Consider the following 24,943-nt stretch of genomic DNA (forward strand, 5'->3'; position numbering starts at 1 on the left):
GTCACATTTAGAGATGTTTCCTCATGAAAATTTAAGTTAGAGATAGATTTTTCCTTTGAGACAGAGCTAGAGTGGGACACAGATTATTTATCTAGACTACAAAACTCCAGAACATTTCCATCTTTTCAGGACCAGGACAGATTTCTGCCAATCAGGAAAAGATCAGGAAATACACTTTTATTCTCGCTCTTTATTTTCTGCTTTATGCAGTGGTTCCATTGCCACATCTGGGCAACCAGAGGACAAAACCCCAGAGAGCTCCAGCAGAAATAAAGAAATGTGATCATAGCCTGAAGAGTGAGCTGAAAGACTCAGTCTGTGAAGAGTTTGCTAAAATACCCTCAGCCATCAGCAATTTCCCTGAGAGATGCAGTTTTAGGGTTCCTGAAATTATTCATTAATTCAGCAAGACAACGTAGGGAAAAAAGTAGTGTTTTCTAATAATATTTTCTTAGTGGAATGCTGCATATTTCAACTATTTTATGGAGATCCTGGAAAGCTCAAAGAAAAAATTTTGTGTTTGAATACATACATTATATCTCAAAAAAAATGGTGAGCAAGGAAGAGCACTACCTAATGCCTTGCAAGGAGCCTGTTTGAATTCATAGAAACATAGAATGCTTTGGGTAGGAAGGGACCTTAAAGATCATCTAGTTCCAAACCCCCTGCCATGGTCAGGGACACCTTCTACTAGACCAGGTTGTTCAGAGCCCCATCCAGCCTGACTTTGAACATCTCCAGGGCTGTTACAGCTCAAGGCATTTAATGCTTATGGCTGTAAATGTGTGACCCCAGATTCATTCAGAGCTTTGAATTTTGCACAAGTCCTTTCCTGTAACAATGTGTTATATACCAAGGACTCCAGAAGGCATGAAGTGTAGAAAACAATAAATTCCCATTGTTGACACAATTCTCTTTCATAAATTAAACCAGACATTTGTTGACAAGCCTGCCACAAACAATATTCAGCAACTGCAACTCCTATTATTAAACTAGGGATTTGTCTAGCTAACAAGAATTGCATCCACTAAGATGAGAAAGCCTGTCTAGCTAACATCAATCGATTTTATTTAGACAAGAAAGCCTGTCCAGCTAACATGCTCTCAGGCAGTAAACCGGCAAATGTGCTATTTCATAAAGTTTTTGTAAATGCCTCTCCACTGCTGAGCAGCTACTTACGGGTGAAAGCATGACGACATTACCTCTCTAATGAATGTTACTTGGACAAATTACTTAAGTGATGCTGCTTTCAGTTTCACAGCATCATCACTGATCCTCCATGAAAAACAATAAGAGACGCCTTGATAACTTTTGCCATGTAAGGGTGAAATATATATATAATACTGAGCTGGTTTCCATCTTTTATATTGGTAAGCAAGTCAGGATCCCTTTGCCTTGAAAAGACTGGCCAGAACTCTCTCTCAGGCATCCACATTCTCCCAACTAGATGATGCACATGGACCCATGATAGTTCACTGGAGGAGGTGGCAGAAGGTCCTTTTCTCTGTCCTTTTGCATCTTTTGGTCTATGGTGGGACACATGTGCAATGACACTGGCTGATACTACCTGCCTTTTCTCCTCTCAACCCTTATACAGCTGTAGTCAGGGCAGGGAGTTTCCCTTAATTTTCTGAAGAAAATGAAGTTATTGTTTTTGCTCCTTGGCCCCTTTCATGAAAAATAACATCCTGTTAGTCCTCTGGAGACTATATCCAGGATCATTAAAATAATAGCAATAAAAGCTTCAAAAATGTCCTACACCCATCTCAGACCTAGGGAATCAGTGGCTGTAGTTGTCATACTCAGCTTTATCAACTGCAGAATATCTAACTTTTTTGAGTATAAGAATAATTAGAAGTCCTAATTTTGTTCCTAGAAAAACAAAATGGTGTTGAATACAATGTGGTGCTATCCTTTCTTGTCTCCAATTTTTATACCTTCTTCTTTTTGCTGAAATTCTCTTTGTTGAGCATAGTCTCTGGTTCAACTTGCTCCTCCAGTTAACTTGTCTTGGAACAGTGTTCTCCTGCTTTTTTGCCCCTCAATTTTCTTGTTTATTGCAAAATGGCTTGTAGAAAATTAGTAAAGAAAGAGAAATTGTGAATTCCAGATGTTGTACTACCTTTTGCTTTTGTTCTCAGCCCCCTAAATATCCGTGCAGGTCTCCCTTATTTTTGGGTGAAAACTAGTAACGGCACACTGAAAACATTTGTACCATCAAGCACATGTCTCAGGCTGGCCTGTGCAACAAACAGTACCTAAGCCCAAATACCTGGGATATGTGGAAGCAGAGGTCAAAAAGTGAATCTCTCCACAAGTCTTTCTGCGGTGTTAGAAACACAATATACTTAACACCCACAGCAGGTTTCAGACACTCTGTAGTATGCCCTCCATCACCTGTGCAAATCCTGTCCTGTTCCTATTATTCCTATAAGGCTGCACATTGCAAGTGGTGTTTTTGGCAAAGTGTCTGGCTAAGGTAAGTACCAGGAATATCTGAAAAAATATATATTTAAAGAAAAAAAACTAAGCAGGAAAACCAGAAAAAATTGGGATAGAATAATAGCAGGAAACACAAGGTTTAGGGGCTATTGACAGTTCTTGTTGCTTGCTAAAGACTGTTAACACCAGAAAAGCATGGACCAGACTTCTATCCTACAAATGAGCCAGAAAGAAAAATGCACAAGTGGACCCACCATCTTTCCATGGGCCTGGTGTTCCCACTTTAGTTCTCAGGAGAGAAACCAGGGAAGAGCCCCTGCAGCCCGTATCACTCAGAACCGCCCCTCCTCGGAAATGCGCCTCTGGTCATCTCTGGTCCCTTGGAGCTGAGTCCCTATTTAAATCCATCAGCTGGTACTCTTACTCCTTGGCTGATTCCCAGCTCCTGCATGCTGCTGTCACATAGCAGGCCAGCTGCTACCCCAAGCCCTTTTGGGGACCATGTGTGGTTGTATTTAGCAGGGAGGGTACTGGAATTCCAGTCAGGCTTGCTGAGATCTCAGTGGGAATCAGTCTCAACTCCTAATGCATAGAAAAACTAAGCAATGAGAAGGTTGCTTTGAGGTCACTGGGCTGGTGTTCAAAAAGAAATAAGGTCAGGAGTGAAAAAGGAGGAGAGAAAGCAATAAATATTTTTCCTGGTGTTGATGTCAGGCCCACCAGCCTATTCTTGTCACACCGCTCCCTTTTTTCCACGCAGACACAATATTAGCTGTCCTCCCTGGTATTTCTCTGTTATTCCAAAACGTCTTAAAAATGAACATTTGCACAGCAAAGACCACTTTAGTCAGTTCTCATGGTACCCTGGGGTGCTTCTTATTTGAGCTTCTGCTTTAAAATATTTATCTCTAGAAAATGCTGCCTAATGTTTCAGCTACTAATGGCCTGGAAAATCTGTCATCTTTTTCCTCACCTTGTGCTTTCTAAGTATAGCACAGATAATTACTGAACATAGTTTTTCTGCAGCAGTATTGATAAAGTTACCATCTTTGTGTAGTAATAGGCTTATGTTGTCTTAGGGATTTGTTTTATTACCAACACATTTAACATACTTATTGTCCTTAATCCTACCAAGCATAAATTTGTCTACAATAGCTTTAGCTTTGTTTAGGAGTGTATCCACAAGTGTGTTAATTATCATTTCTGTTTTGCTTGCTTCATATTGCTTTATAACATCTTTGTCCATTTCCCACCAGATTTTAATTGATTTTTGACTGGCTACATTTTCTTAGCACCCCTCTCAATTTCATCTCTTTAGCTTTTATAAATCTATCTCATGCATATTGTGATTCTTTTGTGACTATTTTTTGGACTTGTTATACTCTCCTTGGTAAACACTGGTCCCACAGCAAACATAAGGTTCTTGATCCATGGTCTTTCTCTATTATCATGAGAACCAGTTCTGAGAGTGTGTAACAAATAATTAAGAACAAAATATTAATTGAACATGTAAACCACCATCTGTGGCTTTGTTTATTTACTGTAGAAGATTTTATTGCCTACAAAGGAATAAATTTGCCTTCGGGTATAAGAAGCAAAAAGCCGGAGTTAATCCATCTAATCAGTTATTCACAAGTGAATTTAAAGGTGTCATTGAGAATCATAGCTGACTGTGACAGAGGCCTTTCCTGCAGTGCTTTTGCTGAGCTCTTGGTACTAAAGCAATTATAAGTTGGGCTTCTGGCCCAGACCTACATGTATGGGAGATGCAGACAGCAACAAGTGACCTTACCGTGAGCCAAAGAGCTGCTGCACAGACTGTTGAATATTTAATGTGGAAACACAACTGAAATGTTTTTGCAGCAACAAGCACAGTGACTGATTGGGAATTCCCCCTTCTTACAAGTGTGGTGTTTTACTTCCAACCATGTCTGTAGCTTTAAGATGCTTTTGCCATTAAGCCTTCTGCTTTCAAGATTACAGTAGCAGTGATAGATAGACGCAGTTTCAGGCCTGCAAAAAGACTCCTAAGCCTGCTTAAGGGACTAGTGCAGATAAATGGCACCATTTCCAGGCAGACTTTATGGTCCAAAACCAGACACACAGGACATTCCCTGGTCACTTACATTTTATTGTTTCAGCTGAGATAATTCACATGATCTCTTTTATTCATCCTCCCATCCCAGAAAGTACCTGTGTTCTTCATCTTCTGTTTCAAAGGCATTTACAATACAGCTAGGAGTAAGGTTAATTGAGAAAGAAGCCAGATAAGGGACAGATGTATATTTAATTGAAAATTAAAATGCTGCCTGTTTGTTAGTTATAAATCAGTGAATATACATCCTTAAGCACATAACTCTGGTCCACCTACTCAGTGGTTATAACAATAACTTAGCATTTCCATAGCCCTTCTGATTGCTCCATCTTCATGCTGAGTAAGTTCCTCGTTTCACAAACAGAGGTGTGAGATGCATAATATTTAATTGCCCAAGCCCAAGGAGGCAGCACTGACACAATAAACCTGCTTTGCACTTAAGCACTAGGCTTCATCCAGCATGAAATATAGCTAGCTGTCACCATGAGCTAGTTAAAGCTTGTACCCTTGCCCTGACTTGTTGTGAGAGTCCCTGTAGGGGCAGGTCTGTCAGTGTTGCTGCCTCTCACACCCAGGGTTTTGGTGTTGGATGGATCCAGGTGATGCTGTTGGGCTGCATCCTGTGAGATATCTCAGGAGGTGCCAAAAAGCAACTGAGAGGGATATGGGCTTGAGACTGGAGGTGGAAGTGGCCAACATAAAATTCAGGGAATATTGGATTTGGTAGGTTTTGCAGGAGACAGAAGCCTTGAAGAGGAACAGGGTATTGTAAGAGGAGGGGATGTAAGACTGAAGTAGTGGGGTATGGGAGGAGACTGGGATCATGGTGGCTGTCCTGTGATGGAAGGCAAGTAGGAGCTATAAGGTATGAGAAGTGTGAGGGTGTCAGTTCATGTCAGATTATCTGCTCTTCATACATCTGAACTCAGTTAAGCATGTGGTCTGACCACTTATTCACAGTGGCTGCAGCACCAACCGAGCAGCTGCTGAGACAAAGCTGCTGCCTGTGGCTGGACTGGACATGAAGGTTTCATGCCTCCCACCACGAGCAAAACAGTCAACTCCCATCTCTGGCAAGTGCTTTAATTCCTCACAGCCCTCAATATCCTGCCTGTGGCACCTTTTCAGAGGTGCTTATGAGACGAGGGTCACAAGGCTGTAGAAACACAGCTATACAGCACAGGGTAGGAGAGGTAAGTATGGGAACTTGATAGTAAAGGAAGATTTTTTTTTTTTTTTTTTTGGTAGCAAAGCAGTATATTCATCCCAATTACTTGGAAAGAATCCAAATGTCATTTTCAGACATTCTGGTATGGCTGTGGGCAAACAGTCTAGCATTTCTGCTCCAAGTTTAGCAAAAAACATAAGCCAGGATTGTTATTAAGCATATAGCAATGAGAAAAACGTAAAATACTGTACATGTGCTTCCAGACATATAAAGAAAAGTATTTTAAGGAGCAATTGTTATAACTATTTTCCATGGATGCAGAACATCTAGGAAAGACTCTATCTGGACTTTCGGTGACCGGAAACAGCCCTCAGTCCAAGGCCGAAGCTTTCATTGATTCTTTTCAGCTTAATGCTAAAATGTCCAATTCCTATCAGCTTTTGAAGTATTACTTGGTTGTGCTTTTGCTGCTTGATGAAAAGGGGGCTCCTTGATCACTGAGTAGCTCCTGTTCTTCAGAAAGATGTTGCCCTTCCAAACTGTGGTAGGATTCTATGCAACTCAGCCCAGGAAGAGCAGAGAGCACTGAGGAAGCTGGCAGAAATCAACCCCCACATTAAGTTAAATATTAAATATTTGTGTTTAATGTTCAAAAGCAAACAAAACCAATGACAAACAAACAACCCCCAAAAAATCCCTAAACCCCACAACAAAAAAAATCCACAAAAAACCCTCAAGCAAAAATAATTTTTAAAAAATAACAAAAAAATCCCACAAAATAGTTTTTTCCCAAAAAGACATTTTGCTGAAACAATCTTTGTCAAAACCTGATAAACTGCCTCTCATTTCAAACCACCTCCAAAGCAAGCTTTTCCTTGAGTGCATATATTTCTGCCTCCTGCTAATGACTTGGCAAGCAGTGAGATGTGGCCACTGCTACTAGCTCACTAAAGCCTTGTTTGGGGAACAAAGAGACATCTCCGTTGCTGGAGAAGTGGCACCTGTTTTGTGTGAATAAGCAGAGGTCCTTAGCCAGCTTATACCAGAATAATTAAGGCAGTGTAAGCCCTTATCCCTGGCTTTACACAGATAGAAGAGTAATTCCAATTTAATTTATTAATGTAAATTCAGATGAGCAAACTCTACAAGAAAAAGGTTTCTCTTCATATGTTCATTTGTTTCTATATTAATTGGGGGGTTTTTGTGTTTTTTTTTAATTTAACCATTTTAGCTAAAAAAAAATTGTACCTTCTCCAATTCCAGTTGCTCCACTTCTATTAAAAATTGTAAAAAGTGGTGCACAAAAGTCTTTCCACCTCTGCTCATAACCTGCTTTTATCTTGATTAAATTTTGTCTTGGAGTCCAGGCCCTGTATTATACATTCTTACAGCAATTAGCACAGCATATCAAACATGCATTTCAAACCTCACAATAATACGTATTTTAGACTAAAATAATGGGATTCACAGCTTACACTCACTGAGTCACTGCTTTCTGCTGCAGAGATTACAATTGTTTCACCTTTGCTGCTCTGCCTGGGTACTTGAGGCTTCACATAACCATGCTTTGAAGTGCTTCGTCCAAGTTCACAATTTAATGTTTGAAATGTCTGATGTAATGCTATCTAATCCTCTCCAGGACTTCAGGGAAGACAAACTTTCAATTTGGTGAAAAATGTATTTTTGTAAGGTTATTAGAATAAAATGAAATAAAAACCAGTTGTGGAGTGATCATCATAAGGCATATATGATATGGGTTTCTTCTTGAATGAAGCAGAGGCCAGCTCCTGACCTGCTCAAAGCAATAGCAGGGTTGCTGTCAGCCTCCATAAGCTCCAGATCAAACTACAGCTTCCATTCAAGACTTTTTTTTATTTGTTTTTAATAAGGTTGATGTTCAGGAAGAGGTCAAATGTAAAACATAGGACCTGTTTTATAGGATACTTGAATCCCTCTTTTTTTAAGTGCCATATAGATTAGAAGCCATACGTGGAAGACCTGAATAATCTTACACGTGGTAGCAATCACTACTCTGCATTATGCACTCCCTTCCTAATATCATATGTGAGCAGATGGGGTCTTTCCTCCAAGGGTGCTCTTTATTCATGTTCTTGAATTGAAGTTATCACTGTGATCTTAAACCACTTTTATTAGAGAGTCTGTTTTTAATCAAGAGGGAAGAGGGATTTGCAGTGAAGAAAAAAAACACTGGTGGGTAAAATGAACCACCACAGAGACAAAAATAAACACAGAGGAGTTTCCTCAATGCCCTATTTCATCTTCCTTTTTCCTTTTTATTAAATAAAACCTACTAAATAATTTAGCATAATATTGTTTTTTATAAGCACTGTCGTTAAAGTAGCTGCTTGTTTTGAACTAAAAGACAGTGTCTGTCTGTCTTTCTTTTTCTTTCACTCTCCTTTGTTTCTTTTTGTATTGCATATACTCAATACAAAATCAGAAAGGAAATAAGAGGAGAAAATTCAGTCTCAGGACTGCAACTGTCCTAACAAGTTAAGGGAAGAGACTGTTTTGCTGCTTCATTTTCTTGGTCCTCCTGTACATGACTTCGAAATGGTGCCAGTAAATCTAAGAGTAAACTCCATGCTAATTTTGAGTGTCTGATCTTTGAAAAATAAAGGTTGATGCAATTATCAAACAATGGCAATTGTAATAACATTGTCTGACTGTGATTGTTCATGGAGGTTCCAGCTGAGAGCTGGACATGAAAAATGCACAGCTCAGGTTTAGCCTATATTAGGGGAAGTGCCTGAAGACTGACTACAAGTTCTGTGTAAATTCAGTGGGGTGCTAGGACATATTTTGCCTTTGCAGCCACCCTCTCTGTTGTTCTGCCCACAGTCACCAGGCAGGAGGACAGGAAGGGTGTGTCCTTTCACCCACCCCAGAGCTGGAGCACTAATACATACTCAATGGACAATTATGCCAATGTGCCCAGATGTGGTGACACATGCTGTTGGCTCAGCTGCAGGACCTTCCTCTCTTGCAAGACCCTGAAATCTCCCATCAGGATTCATTAGGAGTAGCTAGGCAGAGCTGGAAGTTTAGATTAGACTGCACCACCTCGAGCTGGCTAAACCCAGATTAGGTTTCAGGCATTGACACAGAGACACAGCAGATGAAGCACCAGTAGTGGAGGAGGTTTGGTCTCCCTGTCTCCCTGAGTGCCTCACTCTTATCTCTTACCACCTTCTGTGGCAAGAACAGGCAAATCACAGGCAGAAGTAAATGCCTGTAGTTCACTGAACTAGAAAGTCAAATAGAATTTGCAAGTGGGCTGGGCCAGCACACCATGATCACATCATTTAGGAGCAACTTGATGTAGAGTTCAGGCTTGCAGGCTGCAGTGGCAGTGGGAGAGTGGGGAAGCTACCACAGCTGGGAGTGAGAGCTGCTCCTGCAGCAAGGGATGTATCCTACTATTCTTGTAAGTCAATATCCTTAAACACTTTCTTTAGGGTGAACGTGCTACAAACCCAGAAGCTGTATTTAAAGCATTGGCAGAATGTAAACTCAGCCATTTTTCCAAGCTCACCCCACACCAGCTTGACTTGATCTTGACGCTTAAATTCTTGCACTCTTGACAGATCTTAAAAATGGATGCAAATACATTCGATTGAGTCCTAGTGAAACATTGGGGCCAGCTGGAGTGGACCAAACCAACAGAATCTTTTTAAAAACAGCCTAAATCATAAAACATCCTCTCCAGGGAAAGTGCACAAACATGGTAGCGGCGATGATTGAAAACAAGGCACTGAAAAACTCTTTGCTAGTACCCTGGGAACCACAGAGGTGGTGAACTCCTGAGAGATTTGGGTGGCCTGTCTGCAGTATATATATCTTATGCTTCAAAGAACCATATCCCCTACACTTAAATTACAGCCTTTTCCACTTGCACGAGCTCAAAAGGACAGAGGAACCAGTTCTGAGTTACCTTAGCTTTTCCAGGGAAAAAGGTCATCCTATTACAGCAAATCTACCTCTTCCAGCTTCATGCTGGGAAGTTGCAGATTTTGGGAATGGGGATAGAAAGCCACGTAAGGCTTTGAAAGGAGAGTGAAATGGACTGAACTGTTCCCATCCCCCCAAAAAAATTGTATCAAATTTTTAAGGTTTTTAAAGTCATTTTGATAGCTTTGGTCCATTTTAAAAATGCTTTTTTAAAATTCTGAAGGTAAACATCAACCTCTTCTCCTCTGACTTACAAAGACTGACTTTCCAGTAACTAAAATTCTTTTACAAAAACCAGGAAATCTTTGATTAAGACTTCTTCTGTATCCTTAGCAAGAGTAGTTCAATAAAAGGCTGAATGTCCCACTTTCATGAACCACATCTCATGAGGCCAAGTCTATAACGTTGAATATCCTTCTAGATAAACAGACCTCAACATTTTATTTTTTCTAAAGAAACATAGTGTCTCACTATTTTTGCTTGAATAGCTGGAGTAAAATTAACAACGACTTGAATTTTCATCCCCCACAATGCAGCAAGATTTCTGAGCCACATTTAAAAATAATTTGTGTGCTTCTTTTAACATTTGTATTTCAGTTTGAAGTCAAAGAAAGTCAAAGACAGAAGCAGAAATACCGTGAGAAAAAAAGTAAACCCATAGTATTCCAGTACAGGAGGTAAGGGAACTGACTTTGAGATTAACAGCCAGCCGTGTGTGCCAAAAACTTAAAGGTCTCCCATGGTTATCTTGCAGTCTCCCTTACGCAGATCCCTGGACCAGATCCTCAGATGATATCAGCTGGTGGGTGCAGTCACATTCATGAGTAGTTACAGTGATTAAAGCTAGATGATAATCAGCCTCGCTGGTTTCAATGAGTTTTATTATTCATTTGATTGAAAGGTATTTTCCAATTGTTGTGAAGCAGGGAAATGTGTTTTGAATTCATCATTTTTTAAGCCTCACACACACTGTTTGGCAAACAAGGATTGTTTAGGTTGTCTGGGACTCCTTCATTGCATCCTTCTAAATGTGAGGTTTCCCTCTGTTCTCCAATGGACCATTCTGATGCAGTTAAACACACAGTGGCCAGCTTTGCAAAGCAGTAAGCCTTCTTTAGAATGAGGTCTTTTGGTTTAATCTGTAATCTTTATGGAAAAACTGGACATTACAGTAGAAGGATTATGCTAAATTGCTTTCTGCCACTGAAGAGATAGATGGACAAAGCAGTAGCTCAAGGCATGGAATGAGCATTCTGAAATAAGCATTTAGTCACTGAATTCAGTACCCAGAAATTAACCTAAACTATTTCAATTTACATATGTTTGTAATTTGCATCCTGGCTTTACACCTTACAGAGACTCCCTTGTTTGCTGTTACTGTAGTAAATGTTTGTTCACAGGCTGCTTAAAATCAAGCAGGGAGGTCAAGCTGGGACCAAATCCAAGGCTGACTGCCGTACCCTGTCTGACTGCCTGTGTGAATATACTCCTAGGGCTGAACACTTTTCCTTGCTTGAGTGGTGCAAAACTGATTCCAAAGCCTGATACTGCAGTACAGGGGATCCCCAGTTATGCTGGGATCTATGAATCAAGCCAGAGACTTTCATGTGAATGCTTCTCCTGCTACCACTCCTTTTCTGTGCTGAATTGCTCTCTGGAGGTGACTCTGGCTTGCTTTCTCACTATCACTCTATAAATATTTTGCACTGGATGTGTCATCTTTCCTTGGATACATAAATTCATATCACCTTCAGATGACCATACCCAATAAAGAAATTTGGGAGTCTGTAAGTTAGAAGAGGTAAACTTCATGTGCATGGCTTTTGGACTGGTATTCAGTATTTATTCCTAGTCTTTCTGTGTCATACATTAGCCAATCTCCTGCCCCTTTCTTCACTCATTCTTCTGCATCAGGTGACTGCAGATTGATACTGCTTTCCTATGAATTTTTACTTTTCCATTTGGCACAGAGTAAACTTCAGATGGAAGCTCTCCATGGCAGGATGAAAAGTGCCAAGGTTGAGCCCATCAGCTCTATAGAGTTCTGTCCCAGGGAAAGGAAGGTGTCAACCAGGGGTAATGCAAATCATAGGGACCTTTAAGATCATCAAGTCCAACCATTAACCCAGCACTGCCAAGTCCACTCCTAAACCAGGTTCACTGCTAAACCATGTCCCAAGCAACACATCTATATTCTTTAAAATACCTCCAGGGATGGTGGCTCCACCACTTCTCTGGGAAGCCTGTTCAAATGCTAGACAACCATTTTGGTCAAGAAATTTTTCTTAATATCCAACCTAAACCTCCCCTGGTGCAACTCGAGGCTGTTTCCTCTCATTCCATTGTTTTTTACCTGTGGGAAGAACCAATCCTCACCTGGCTACAGCCTCCTTTCAGGGAAGTGCAGAGTGATAAAATTTGCCCTGAGCCTCCTTTCCCCCAGACTAAGCACCCTCAGCTCCCTCAGCTGCTCCTCATCAGACCTGTGCTCCAGACCCTTCACCAGCTTTGTTGCCCTTCTCTGGACCAGCACTTCGGGGTCCTTTTCACAGTGAGGGCCCAAAACTGGACACAGCACTCAAGGTGCTGAGTACAGAGAGACAATCCCTGCCCTGGTCCTGCTGGCCACACTGTTCCTGATACAAGCCAGGATGTCATTGGCCCTCTTGGCCATCTGGGCACACACTGGCTCATGTTCAGACCAGCACTTCCAGGTGCTTTTCCAAGGGCACCTTTCCAGCCACTGTTGCCCAGCCTGTAGCACTGCATGAGGTTACTGTGACCCAAGCACAGGACCCAGCACTTGGCCTTGTTGAACCTCATACCATTGGCCTTCGGCCATTGATCCAGCCTGTCCAGATCCCTCTGCAGAGCCTTCCTACCCTCTGGCAGATCAACACTCCCACCCAATTTGATATCATCTACAAAGTTACTGAGAGCGCCCTCAATCCCCTGGTCCAGATCATCGACAGAGACACTAAATGGGACTGGCCTGAGAACTGAGCCCTGGGGTCACCACTTGTGACCAGCTGCCAGTTGGATTTAACTGCGTTCACTGCTACTCTCCGGGCCCAGCCATCCAGCCAGTTTTTTACCTGGTCAGGAGTGCACCCATCCAAGACATGGGCTGCCAGCTTCTCAGGAAAATATTGTGGCTTTGGTGACTAAAGTCCAGGTAAGCAACATGCACAGCCTTTCCCTTACCCACAAAAGTGAGTCACCTTGTCATTCAAGGAGATTATACTGGTCAAGCTGAGCCTACCTTTCATAAATCCATTGTGGCTGGGCCTGATCCCCTGATTGTCCTGTATGTGCCATGTGATGGCCCTCAAGATGATCTGCTTCCTAACCTTCCCTGACACTGAGGTCAGGATGACAGGCCTGTATATTTGCAGATCCTCCTGCCTGCCCTTCCTGTAAATGGGTGTTACATTTATTCACTTCTGGTCAGCTGGGACCTCTCCAGTTAGCCAGGACTGCTGGTAAATGATTGAAAGTGGCCTGGCCAGCTCTTGCACCAGCTCCCTCAGTACCCTTGGTTGTACCCAATGGGTGTGCTCATCGGGGCCCATAGACTTCCCGGTAGCTGCAGAGCTTAGCAAGTGCATGACTTTCTGTGGGGGGATACCATTGCTCCCTGGGCAAGTTGTCAGGTCTTTAGTGCCCTTCCTGCACACCTTCTGTGCCAACTGCCATGCAGACTGTCACCCTGTTGGTATCACTGCGGATCACCAGGGCTGCCAAAGTGGTTCTTTTATAGGCATGAGGGCATTTGGCCACCTCTGCCTCCAACCCCACCGAGGTCCCACCGTCTGCTGTCATGTGAGCTGCAGGATCCCAGAGGCTCTCTCGGCTCCCCCTGAGGTTCTCCCAGTTTGGAAAACCTCCCCAAGCACTACATGAGACCACTCCACAGTGGATCACGCCAGCATTGGAGCCACTCACCTTGCAACAGAGTGCTGCTTTCAGTTACAACATGATTAAATCTCCTGCTGTTGCTCCTGGAACCATCCAGATCCACTGCATGCAGGTGTCTGTAGGGCCCAGGGGCCTGTCTGTAGCTTTGCAGCTCACATGAGATGATGTTTTCTGTGCACTTGCCCATCTTGCTCTGTGGTCAGAGCACATGACTCTCCCTCGTTCTCCTTTCAGCCTGAGGCTGCCTCTGCCCTTTGGACTGGCAGGATGTTGCACAGCATCAGCGATGAGCAGCTACAGAGATAGCACATGATGTTGTCTGGGGTGCCAGGGTCATGCAAGTCCGTCCCCACTGTCCAACAGCTGCAGGGGCCCATTGCAAGCTATTGGTGCACTTCAAAACACAGGAATATTTACCCATGAAAAAATAATAGTGTTTTACAGAAATGGCCCAATGTTTCTCAGTGAGGGTCGTGAACCCCTTGAAGGTTACAAGAGCATTCAAAAGGGTAATGAAATTTTAGACAGCAGAAATCAGCAGCAGCTCAGTTCCTCCAGAGAAGCAAAGTGAGAATCGGCTGTCAGTGCTTGCAATAGCAAGGGAATTGCTAATTACACTCCTTTAATGGCTATCAGCACTCAGTCCTGGCAGGAACAGGGAGGAAAGGACAAGCATTTAATCCCCCACCCTTGCTCTCTTGCCCTGAAAGAAGGAAGCTGCAGTGGATTTGGGAAAGAGACAGTCACGTCGAGAAAGATGAACCAAAAGGGGAATGTGCTTTGTAAATGTTTGACAAACCCTAGTAGAGTATAGTGTTCCTGCATTAGAGGAGGATAAGGGAAACAGTGCCTCTACCTGCAGGACAGTATTTGGGGCTTGGTATTTGGTAACACCACCTTATCCATAGTCTTCAACAACCTCTGCCATTTTGTTTATTGCTTTTCTGCTTCCCGCAGTGTTTCATTTCATCGGCTTAAGGGTCACTGCAGTGTTTTCACTTAATCACTGTACAAATGATTTAGCTGGCTCACTTATTTCCTTTTTTCCTTTATTCACGTACTCTTTGGACCCTGCAGAGCAAAATTCTGGTGTGAAAGGTTTAAGACTGCAGACAGTTGTGAAACTACTTTGGCAATTTAGCATCTCTGGTTGAGATTAGTCTTAAAGTTGTTATGTGACATCTGAAGACAAAAACCTGTAAATCTTTCTAAAATGCTAGGCAATAGCTTCAATATGTAATAAATACTGAAATTCTGTAAAACATTGCAATCCATTTTATCATCTTTTCTAAACAGAAAGAGCAAAGTCAGGAAATTCATTGCTGAGGAGTTATACTTTTCTTTGAACCTACTTGATATTAAACATTTGGGGAGTTAAAGCAGCCAGGTTTCAATGTAAACAGGCAAATGACTAAATTAAATGTACAAAGTGAACTATTTGTTTTTCCTTATGTGTTGAGTGAGCTCTTAGGATGAGATAATAATGCTTTGTAATCATTTACTGCTTTCCAGCTAGAGAAGTACAGTAATGCCTTAATCATTTTAGTGCCACTACTTAAACATTATCCGTGTTACCTGGTTACCCTCCTGTAGGTTATAAATGTTATATTCCTACCTGCCTGTTCTCTCTGAGGTCAGAAACCCATGCTCTGTAGGTGTGTAAGGAAAAGGTTTACAAGCTCCAGACACTCATCACAACTTCCTCATCATCAAAAAGTAACACTTTCTCATAAATGCCATTTAAATGGCTCTTTTTTCATGCTCTATTCCATTTTATTTAAATAAAGGCAGCCTATTTAGACTAGGTTTTAAATAACAGGCATTTACTCTGCAAAACTGCTTTGACTAGAATAATAGAAGGAGACACTCAGGAGCTATTCAGTCCCTACATCTGAGGAGGTGATGCCCTGAGTTAGGTGGGAAGTGAGGAGGAGAGGGGATGCTTAGGGATGTATCTGCTTTATCCATCACATATGGAACCTGAAAAGAATATATGCCAATGACATTATTAGCATGCTGCTGTCAATTCCCCTGCCTGCTTTGCCATTTTTTATTACCTGTTAAGGTAATTTTCTCTTAAAAATTTTGGATTGTATCCCCTGCTGCATCCTGTGCACAAGAAGGGCTCCCCAGTCCCCCAGTCTGTAATGCTGTCTCTTCAACACTCACCTCTGCTGTAACACTCGGTAGCAGCTGTGCTCTCTGCGGGCTCATCTGGTCCAAAGTAATATCTCTATCCTTCTGCTCTGCCTCATATGTCTGTTGATTTTCTTTCCTTCTCATGAAGACTAAGCAATAATTTCATGTGCTTTCATGCTGCCCAGGGCTGCAATCAGGTGGGCACGCTTAGATATATTGCAAAGTTAGCAGCAACATCAGCAGAAGATAGAAGTGGCTCCCCCTAAGTCATGCAAGAGGACTGCTGCCCAGATGGGGAAAGAGCTTGGATCTTTTGTCTTGGTTATTGCTCTAACCACACACTCCTCCTTCCTAGCATACCTCTCCAAAACATACTGACAACAATTAACCTTTTCATTGCATTGAGCCTCTGCTTTTGTCTTTATGGCAGTGGAAACCTCTGTAATACCAGCAGTCCTCAAGGAATGCCCAAAGGATAGCAAAGTTGATTATTTTAAGGGTTCGGATCTGGGAAGGCCGAATGAAATAAGTAGTAAGGACAAATTCACGTGCCAGAAACTGTACCTTGTATGTACAGAGTGAAAAGATATAAAAGAGTGTGTGCAGCTGAGGACAAGAACCCTCCGAGGGGCTGCCTGGTACCTGGGCTGAGATACACAGGCTGGGATGTGCAGTCACTGACTCACCTGCAAGATGAGATTTGCCACAAGTGGCTGTTGCCAAGGCAAACACCACCTTGTATCTATTGCCTGGACACCTCTCTTTGCGTTTTGTCAGGGTCCAGCCCTATGGATTCAGGGCTCAGAGGTACTGACAACTACATGAGCCATTTTGAGAGTGTTTCTGGCCAGACTGGTGACAAAGTAGCTATGTTTAGCCACGGAATAATTACAACCAGCATGTCATACAGCAGAGAGGAGGCTGCAGCTTGTTCTTGCAGACAAAGGTGTCCAGGAGGTGTTGGTGTGGACTCCAAGGACAGCAGCAGTGAAGCTGCCTACGTCACCTCAGCTGTGAGAGAGCTCCCTGTCACACCCCTCCCTTGCTGCTGCCACACACCCTTCTGCCGTCCTCCACAAAGACGTGGTTTCTGGAGGAAGCCAAGATCCACTTAACCAGTTACGTCAGCTCCCCTCGGTGAGCACATATGCTTCCACTTCAGAGCCTTGTTCCATGTGCTTCTCATCTCTGTAAAAGGGGTTTCCTTGAAAACCATTCTTCCAAGTGTGCTGCCTACGTTTTTCTCATTACAAATAATATTTTCCTATTCTTTCTCACAGGAATGTTTTCATTGTTCCCTGTTGTTCTCTGTCTGTACCATTTGGTAATAAAATAATTGGTAACTATTCTTAGTAGCTAAACTGTTTCTCCCTGATCTTGTCTTTTCTCCTCCCCTTCCACAAAAGTGGTATCTCATTCCCTCTAAAATAAGATTTAAAGATGACAGCTGTCTTCTGTGGGATGTCAATTGATACAAATAAGAGAAATATGGACTAATTTCATTTTCCTGATCTTGTACATGCTCATTATTGCAGTAATCCAAACATTCCCTACTTGGTGAATAAGGAAATATTAGAGAGATTTCTAATATTACAAAGAGTTGGCTGGATACAGGTTTGCTGGATCAAGCCCTCAACAGGGTCTGCACAAAATCTTTGTTTATTTTGCTCTGCTGAAATTGTTCAAATGGCTTCTCATTATCATTGGGTGGGACTGAAGAGAAACACTGATGTCAGTTTTGTGACATGTCCTGTTATTTAAGTAACTCACAATTTAGGCTGGGACATATTTGACCTTCTTAAATAATTGGCATTTTTCCCCCTCTTTTTTTCCTTGGCATCAAAAAATGAAGAAAGAACAAACTAACAACCATTGGCAAGAAAAGAACTTCTAGTAAACAAAAACCTCTTACGAGTCTTTTATAAATATCACTCTGTTTTTGTCCCTTCTAAATCATATAATGCCCTATATCAAACTTATTTACAGAGTTGTTGAAAATCTGACCTGGGAAGGAACTTTGTAAATTCAAAATACTTCAAACTCTGTTAGGGGTCGTACTTCAAGGCTTTCAAAAAATCCCGGTCCTCAGCTGAGCTTCACCTCTGTGAAAAGCCACACTGAAGTTAATGGGTTTACTTATGAACTGAAGAGTTAAGCGCATGTTTAGGCTCTCGGTGAGAGAGCCTGGATGTTGACCTTGTGCTTGCAAGAAAGGAGCCATCCTGGGCTGCAGTGCCATCGTCCCTCTTTGTGACAGTTATTCCTGAGGCCCTCAAAGATGAATGAGGCAGTCATGGTCTCTTGAGGGGTTTTCAAAGAAATCAACCATGAGTGATCATTCATCCTTCCCTCACAATTATGCTGCCCTGGTGACTTTGGTGCTCAGGTTGTAACCAGGGAAATTTTAGTTTCCCCATTTTTGCACAGCTGTTCACGCAGACGTGGGTGTGATTTTCACATCCACATATTGGTTTAATACACTATTCACATTAGTGCATCTGCTTATGGAGCTAAAACATAGTGGTGGATTTGGCTTGCACTCTGTGAAAGAGGTTTTTAAAGGGTTACTGCTGTGTCCAAACATGTTTCACAGCTGACATTTGACAATGAAAAAGAAGAGCTCAATGAAAAGGCTAAATGTTCACAAGGAAACTCTTTACTGTGGGGTTAATGAGGACTTGAAAGGACTTGCACTCTGGCCTTAGCTGTGTATGTTTGTCTTTTCTTTTACTTTCATCTCTCCTCCCTGAGCCCTGGTCTCTTTTCATTATTTTTTTGCTGCTTTTAATTTGTGCCCCTGTATTAAGTCAACCAGCCTTCCTTCCTTCTTTCTCTTCTTCCTTTCTTTCTCTCTTTCTGTCTGTTTCTATTTCTTCCTTTACACTGTTTTGGGAGCCTGACTTTGACAGATTGTTAACAACAGAAACCACAAAACTGTCTATTGCTTGAACCTACTCAGGGCCTCTCTCACTAACATGCAATCTTTTTTAGTGGTAATATTACATGGCAAAAGATGTAATAGCCTCAGAAGGAAAATTCTATTTTCCTTTGAAGATGTAAAGATTTAACTTTGTGGGGTTTAACGGAGGGGGTTTTATCTGCAACACATGGCCAGATGAAATTCAGTATTTGCCTGATTTAGTGCTTTTTCCTTTCGCCTTTAAATATAGTAAGCTCATAAAGAATTTTTACATCTCATAGTCAAGAGAACAAGGTGCATATTGTCATGCAAAGAGTATCCTGATGGAACAAATGATTTGATACTATTGCAAATGCACTGCCTGCTATGCTCGATAATGCATAATTTAAATAAAAATATGAACCTGTCAGAATACTAATTATTCTGTATCTTCACACACAAAGAGAAGTTTAAAACCTTACACAGACAAACTGAGGCTGCTATAACAACCAGGAAAGAGGCTTGTTAAAAGGCTTCAAAATAAAAACTAAACTTTCAAACATAGTTCAGGCATGTAAATTAAAGACTGTCTCAGCTCATTGATCCTAACATCTCCAACTGCATCTAGCTTCTGTGAAGCTAATCCCTGGTCCCAATGCTCTGATATATTCCTGTGTTATCTGCCAATCCCTAGTTTATAAAGACTGCATTTCTTCTCCTTGAGTCTGATGAATTTTTACTTTAAAATTAACAATGGAATAATAAGAAATTAGAAATCAATGCTTCATCATATAAAATGTTTTCTAGGGCAACATACTTAATTAGACATAGACTTAATGTAGGGTTGCGGAAAACTGGGTGAACTAAGTCACTTATCGAGTGGTCCATATTTCCTGAAACCCTATTTCTATAGGTTCTTAGACTGCCTTAATGTCTACAGACTACACTTACAATATAAATTTAGCAGGGTGAAGGACTATTCCCAGGCTCTGTAAGTCAATTTTCTACAGTTTTAAACTATCAGAGAAGTTTCTGGCATATTTTTGGCCCGCTTCAGCAGTTTCTCAAATTGTTCCCAGGCATGGTTCTGAGATTAGCACATGACAGGAGCCATTCCCAATAGGCAATTGCCCTGTTTTGCAGAGGAAGAGATTTTAATATACTGATGTAGTATTTAATAGCGTTTAGCAGTATTGATTTTGGCAGTGCTCCATATCAGGTGACCTCAGTGCCAGACAAAAGTCCTGGCTGCACTTAATTTTTATTAGAGAGGTAGCCTTAGCATCTAAACACACAATAGTTGCACATTAAGTGGCACAACTGATATTATGATATATAGCTGCATTAATTCTTCAGGAGAACTGTAGCCTTTGGCTTCACCAGACCTGGCAGAATTGCTCTTCGATATGTATTGTTCCTTTCCAGAGTGCAGCTTGAGGAAATGTGGTGAGCGCTATGAAGACTTTTCCTTCTCTGAGACACGTATTCCTGACTCTTAGACGAAGGTTTAGTTTAGGCCAAAGTGTAAGGCAGTGTACTACAGAGAGAAAGACCCTTTGTGTTGAAGGAAAAGAGTCATCAACCATGTGCCTTTGAAACTTTAATGGATTTTTAGGGTATGCTGGTATGTAATCTAGACGCTTCTTTTATCAAAGCTCACATTCACATAGAGATGGCTTCCAACATTCAGTGTTTGCAGAATTTACCTACTTTCTAATACCTTAATTCTCAGCTGTTCTGGGATGCAATAATATATACAGCCCAGACAGTAAAGGCCTGTACAATTGCAGTCACTTTGTCCACCAGAATTAGACAGACCCTGGAGCTGCTGTGCAGAATGGCATTAACATCAAGAAGTTAATGAGAATTCTTACATTAATCGCTAAATTAAGCAATTTTCTTTTTATATCTTTAATCTAAATGCATTTTGTACTAAACCTGCAGAATCTTTCAAAGCATTGTTGCTTGCCTAGCTGCCTACCCTCTGCTTTGCTTGGAATAAGTCTTGGTAAATTCTGTTTAACCAAAAACTGATCTCATCCAAGATCTGGACAACACCAGTGGAAGAGTTGCAGACATGAGGAAGGTAAGGTGTCTTCTGCACATTGATGGTGTTCGAACACTTGTCTATCAGTGCTCCTTTTGCCAACCTCTGGACATTGTCTCTGCAATCACATCTTCAAACATAACTTAAGGAGGCACCTCCAGGACCTTAGTGACATTTCACTGCTGCAGGCCGTTAAGGTGACTCTATTTGTTCTAGGTTTCTGCACCGGAAAAGGAGGTGGAGTCCCTAAAATCCTGTGCTGAAAGACTGTCATATTAAAGGAAAATCAAAAGCTTTTAGACTTTTTTTCTGACAATTTGTGACTCTGAGTCTTGAAAATAACACTTAAAATGTACATTTGAAGTTTTTTATCTAGATATTGTTTCTGGAAAATACCTCTGTATATAGGGGTTATTTTAGCTCATTTGGTTGGGTTTTTTTGCTAGATTAAGGCCTGCTTCACAGAGAACCACAAAGCAAAATGAAGTCATTGTTTGCTGATTTCATACCTATGCAGTCCTGTCTGCAAGTCCTGCCACCAACGATGTGTGCCATATGAACAAAATCTGGGATTAATTAAGTGAGAGTGAACTCCTAACCCGTTTGAACTGTCATGCTGAAGGTCTGGCACAAAGGATCCGGGAGTATACAAAGACTAATCACCATTGCAGGGTCCTGTGGGCTACTCTTCACACAAGTGCCCTTGTAGTAAAATGAGTCTTCGAAGTGATTGTTGCACAGTGAGAACAACAAAGACAGCAACAAGGAGATGCTCATTGGACACTGACTTGCTTTTGTTCAAAGATAATTCTTTGCTCTCTTTCAAAAACAAGAAATTATCTCAGCCTTCAAGTCATCTATCTAATCTTAGCTCCATATGCCCTGACGTCCAGCAAAAATATAAGGGAAAGGACAGGTTTACTTCACTAAATCTTTGGTAAAAATTGGTTACTTTCCCCAGGCAGCATATTTGTTGCATTCTGATTATGATAACTACAGAATTGACAAAAGTTTCTCAGTTAAATCACCTGGAGATCTCAGCAGTAAAGTTAGCTAAATATAAAAGCAAAAAGAAAAATTTCCTGAAATTCCCAAGATCAAGCAGCTGAATGGAGAATTTGAGCATAGACATCAAATAATGAAACAAGGTCCATCCTGCAAGGTCGCCTTGAGGTTACAGGGTCTTTTCATAGTCTGTTAGTGCTATCAGTTTTTTGGGTGTCCTTTTGGGCTGGGATCTAACAGTTCCAACCTTGTAGGTGCCCTACCCATATGACACATAATGTCAAACAATACAGTTTGGGGGTTTAGTTTGGTTTTGTGAGTTGGGTAATTGAAAAATCTTGGGTAGTTATGCAGGTCACAATAAGATAAATATTGATAATAACATTACTGAGCTGGTAAAACCAAACAGTCCACTCTTAAAATTACAGTTAATCAGTGTTCAAAATGGTGAGATAATTACAGACTCTTAGAAGGATTCAGTTGAAAAATTTCTGAATTTTTCTGCCACAGTTTGAAATCCCTGTAAGTTCTGAACAAAGCCACCCCACTTTAATCCCCTACTTCTACACAGGTTGTTACTTTATTGGTTGGGTTGCTTTTAGACACAGTAAGTGTGGGCTTGATAGACCCTGGGTGCCTAGACCAGTGTTTATGTCCCTGTGTCATAGCAAATAAAAATTTCAGGTCCACACTGAAAATTTTTCAGCAGCCCAGGATGTTGAAAAACTAATTAAAAGGATGGAAATGAAGTTTCAGTTCTACAGAATTCAGACAAAAAAAAAAAAAAAAAAGTAAGCAAAAATAAAACTCCAATTGTTAAACCAGTTCATCCTGTTTTCAAAAATACAAGCAAACCCAAATGCCCAGAAGAGAGCAAAGCTGGAAAGATCAAAGAGAAAGCAGAAATAGTGGGGAAAAACAAGTGGACTTTGCTTTAACATCCTACACTTCGGCCTGAAAAATATGGCTGTGGCTAGACATGCTTGGCCAGCCCTGGCAGTGCCAGCTGAGGACACTGCCATTGCTAGCCCACTCCTGATGTCTTGTTAGCCCTTGAGGGAGGCTGTTGCCTCCTCAGATCCTCTGAATGAGACAGACAACAGGCTAAAACCAGACCCTTTTTGTCAAAATAAGCTGTGTAAGAAAGGGCTTACTGTCTATATGCCTTAGATTTGTCTGGCTGTGTGACCACACTGGATGAGGAAACACCATGTTGAATTCTGGGACCAAGACACCGGAGGTATAATGGCCACTGGTGGCCAGGAAGAAACAGAACACCAGTGGCCAGGGCAGGAAAAAGGGGTGGATCCATCCATGCCACAGAGGTAGCAGGTGGTGCACTAGCAGCCTGTCAACTTTTCAGCCAAACCTGGCCAAGGGAATGTGAATCGACTTAGGAGACACAAACAACCCCCATGCTCCAGGAAGAGCACAGTCCTCAGCAGGATGAGCAGAAGTCAGAGGAGGTGGCTTCCTCAGCTGGCAAAGGTGTGTGAAGGATGGGTGTATAAGCACAGCTTCAGGCTAACAACAATTTTCTAGGAGGCAAAATTCACACTGGCTGTAAAGACATGCTTGCTGCCCCACATTTACACAGTCTTCTGCTTTGCACTTTTAGTAAGCCATTAATTAATAATTGCCATTAATTGTGAGGTTTATCAGAAGAGATAAGGGTTATGGGTTTTGGCTCTCTCCTGTCTTGTGTGGTGTGTGTGTTTACTCAAACACACTATGTAAATTCATAGATTTCTGGGACACTTAGGTTCAGAGAGTAAATGCTGGAAACAGAAAAACCCAGCCTGAGGTGGTTGTGAAGCCCTGGAGTAAGGCAGCAATGCTCTGTGCAGTGGCTGACAGCACTATTTATTTTCATTTGAGAAGCCACAAGAGCCCGGCCTGCCCCAGACATCTCTCACTCCATTCAGAAAGTGATGTTTACAGACAGCTGCAGGGAGTTACTCACAAGAGGCTTAAACAGGGAGGGGAAAGAAGGGCCATTCCTCCAGGCCCACCCAGCCACTGAGTTTTTCAGCTGAAGGGCAGGCTCAGATTCATCACAACCGGCTGGTGGAAACTAAGCCCAAATAACTGTCAGGATCACAAAAGCCTGGGAGACGGAAAAGTCTGGTGATAAATGTGGTGGCAAGTCGTTCTCCTGGAGCCACCCGACGTGCCTCTTGTTTGGATGCTGTCGTGGGGTTAACAGTGGTTTGTGGGATAACATGAGGGAACAAGAAAGGGTCATTCACAGACATCAGAAAGATGTTTGGAAAAGTGTTTAAAGTGCTTATTAGTTCAGAGACCCTTTCAACACCAACAGCTCCACGTGTTTCTCCGGAGATGCAGCTGAGTTACACCAGTAATTCTACACTCAGCTGAAGCATCATAAATCCATTTTGGGCAGGATTTTGTAGCTCCCATGGTGTAATCTGTCTAAGTCATTGCCTATTCATCTCTCCAAGATGTTTTTCACTGTTACCCATCACCATGTCATACAAATATCTTCCACATAAAACTTCAGGCTGTGCCCTTATTGTTTATCACGGTGTCTGTAGGATTCCCCCATCTTGGTGTGGGTGTAGGTGTAAAAACTCCTCTTAGCAGAAGGATTTCTACCTTTTAAGATTTAATAACATTTTAATATCTTACTGGTACACAGCTTTGGTATTTCTTAGATGTTATTTCAAAGATTTCACTGTTGTAGGTATGCTGGTAGGATCTGGAGAGGTTAAAAGAAAAAGAGGGAGTTTCCTCATTGCCATGGCCAAAAGGGAGCAAAATCCCACTTATTCCTCACCCTTCTGCTGGCAAAAAATGCCAACTCTCCTGGTACAGAAATGGGGTAACACCTCTTTCCTCTATTTCAGTTACTCTGGTCCCTGCTGAGATGATGACATGGGGTCAGTATATTGAAGGAACTCTCTATCACTTGATATTTATCTAAGATTTTTAGCACAGATTCTGGTCTTTTATGCCACCTATTTGTACAGTTATATACTATAAATCTTCTGTGACTTAGAAAAAACATGTGATATGTAGTACAAAACAGTTTCTTTTGCATTCTAGGCAAATCCAAATGTCTTGTCCATAAGTTACAAGAGCATGTAGTGACAGGACAAAGGGGGTTTCAAACTGAAAAAGAGTAGACTTGGTTTAGATATTAGGAAAAAAAACCTTTACTGTGAGGGTGATGAGGCAGTGGATCAGGTTGCCCAGAGAAGCTGTGGCTGCACCATCCCTGGAAGTGTTCAAGGCCAG

At 41.7% G+C, this 24,943-nt stretch overlaps 1 long non-coding RNA gene across 1 annotated transcript in view; it reads right to left on the reverse strand.

Moving 5' to 3' along the window:
• LOC109145405 overlaps positions 1-16,000 on the reverse strand; it is a 31,263-nt gene extending 15,263 nt beyond the window's left edge. The window contains exons 1-2 of the long non-coding RNA XR_002046768.1: positions 15,765-16,000; positions 13,623-13,889 (exon numbers count right to left, since the gene is read on the reverse strand). This is a non-coding gene — a long non-coding RNA (uncharacterized LOC109145405). The remainder of the gene's footprint in view (positions 1-13,622; positions 13,890-15,764) is intronic.
• Between the last annotated feature and the right edge of the window lie 8,943 nt (positions 16,001-24,943).

This window comes from Corvus cornix, chromosome 2 (assembly GCF_000738735.6).
Source record: "Corvus cornix cornix isolate S_Up_H32 chromosome 2, ASM73873v5, whole genome shotgun sequence".
Taxonomy (NCBI): domain Eukaryota; kingdom Metazoa; phylum Chordata; class Aves; order Passeriformes; family Corvidae; genus Corvus; species Corvus cornix.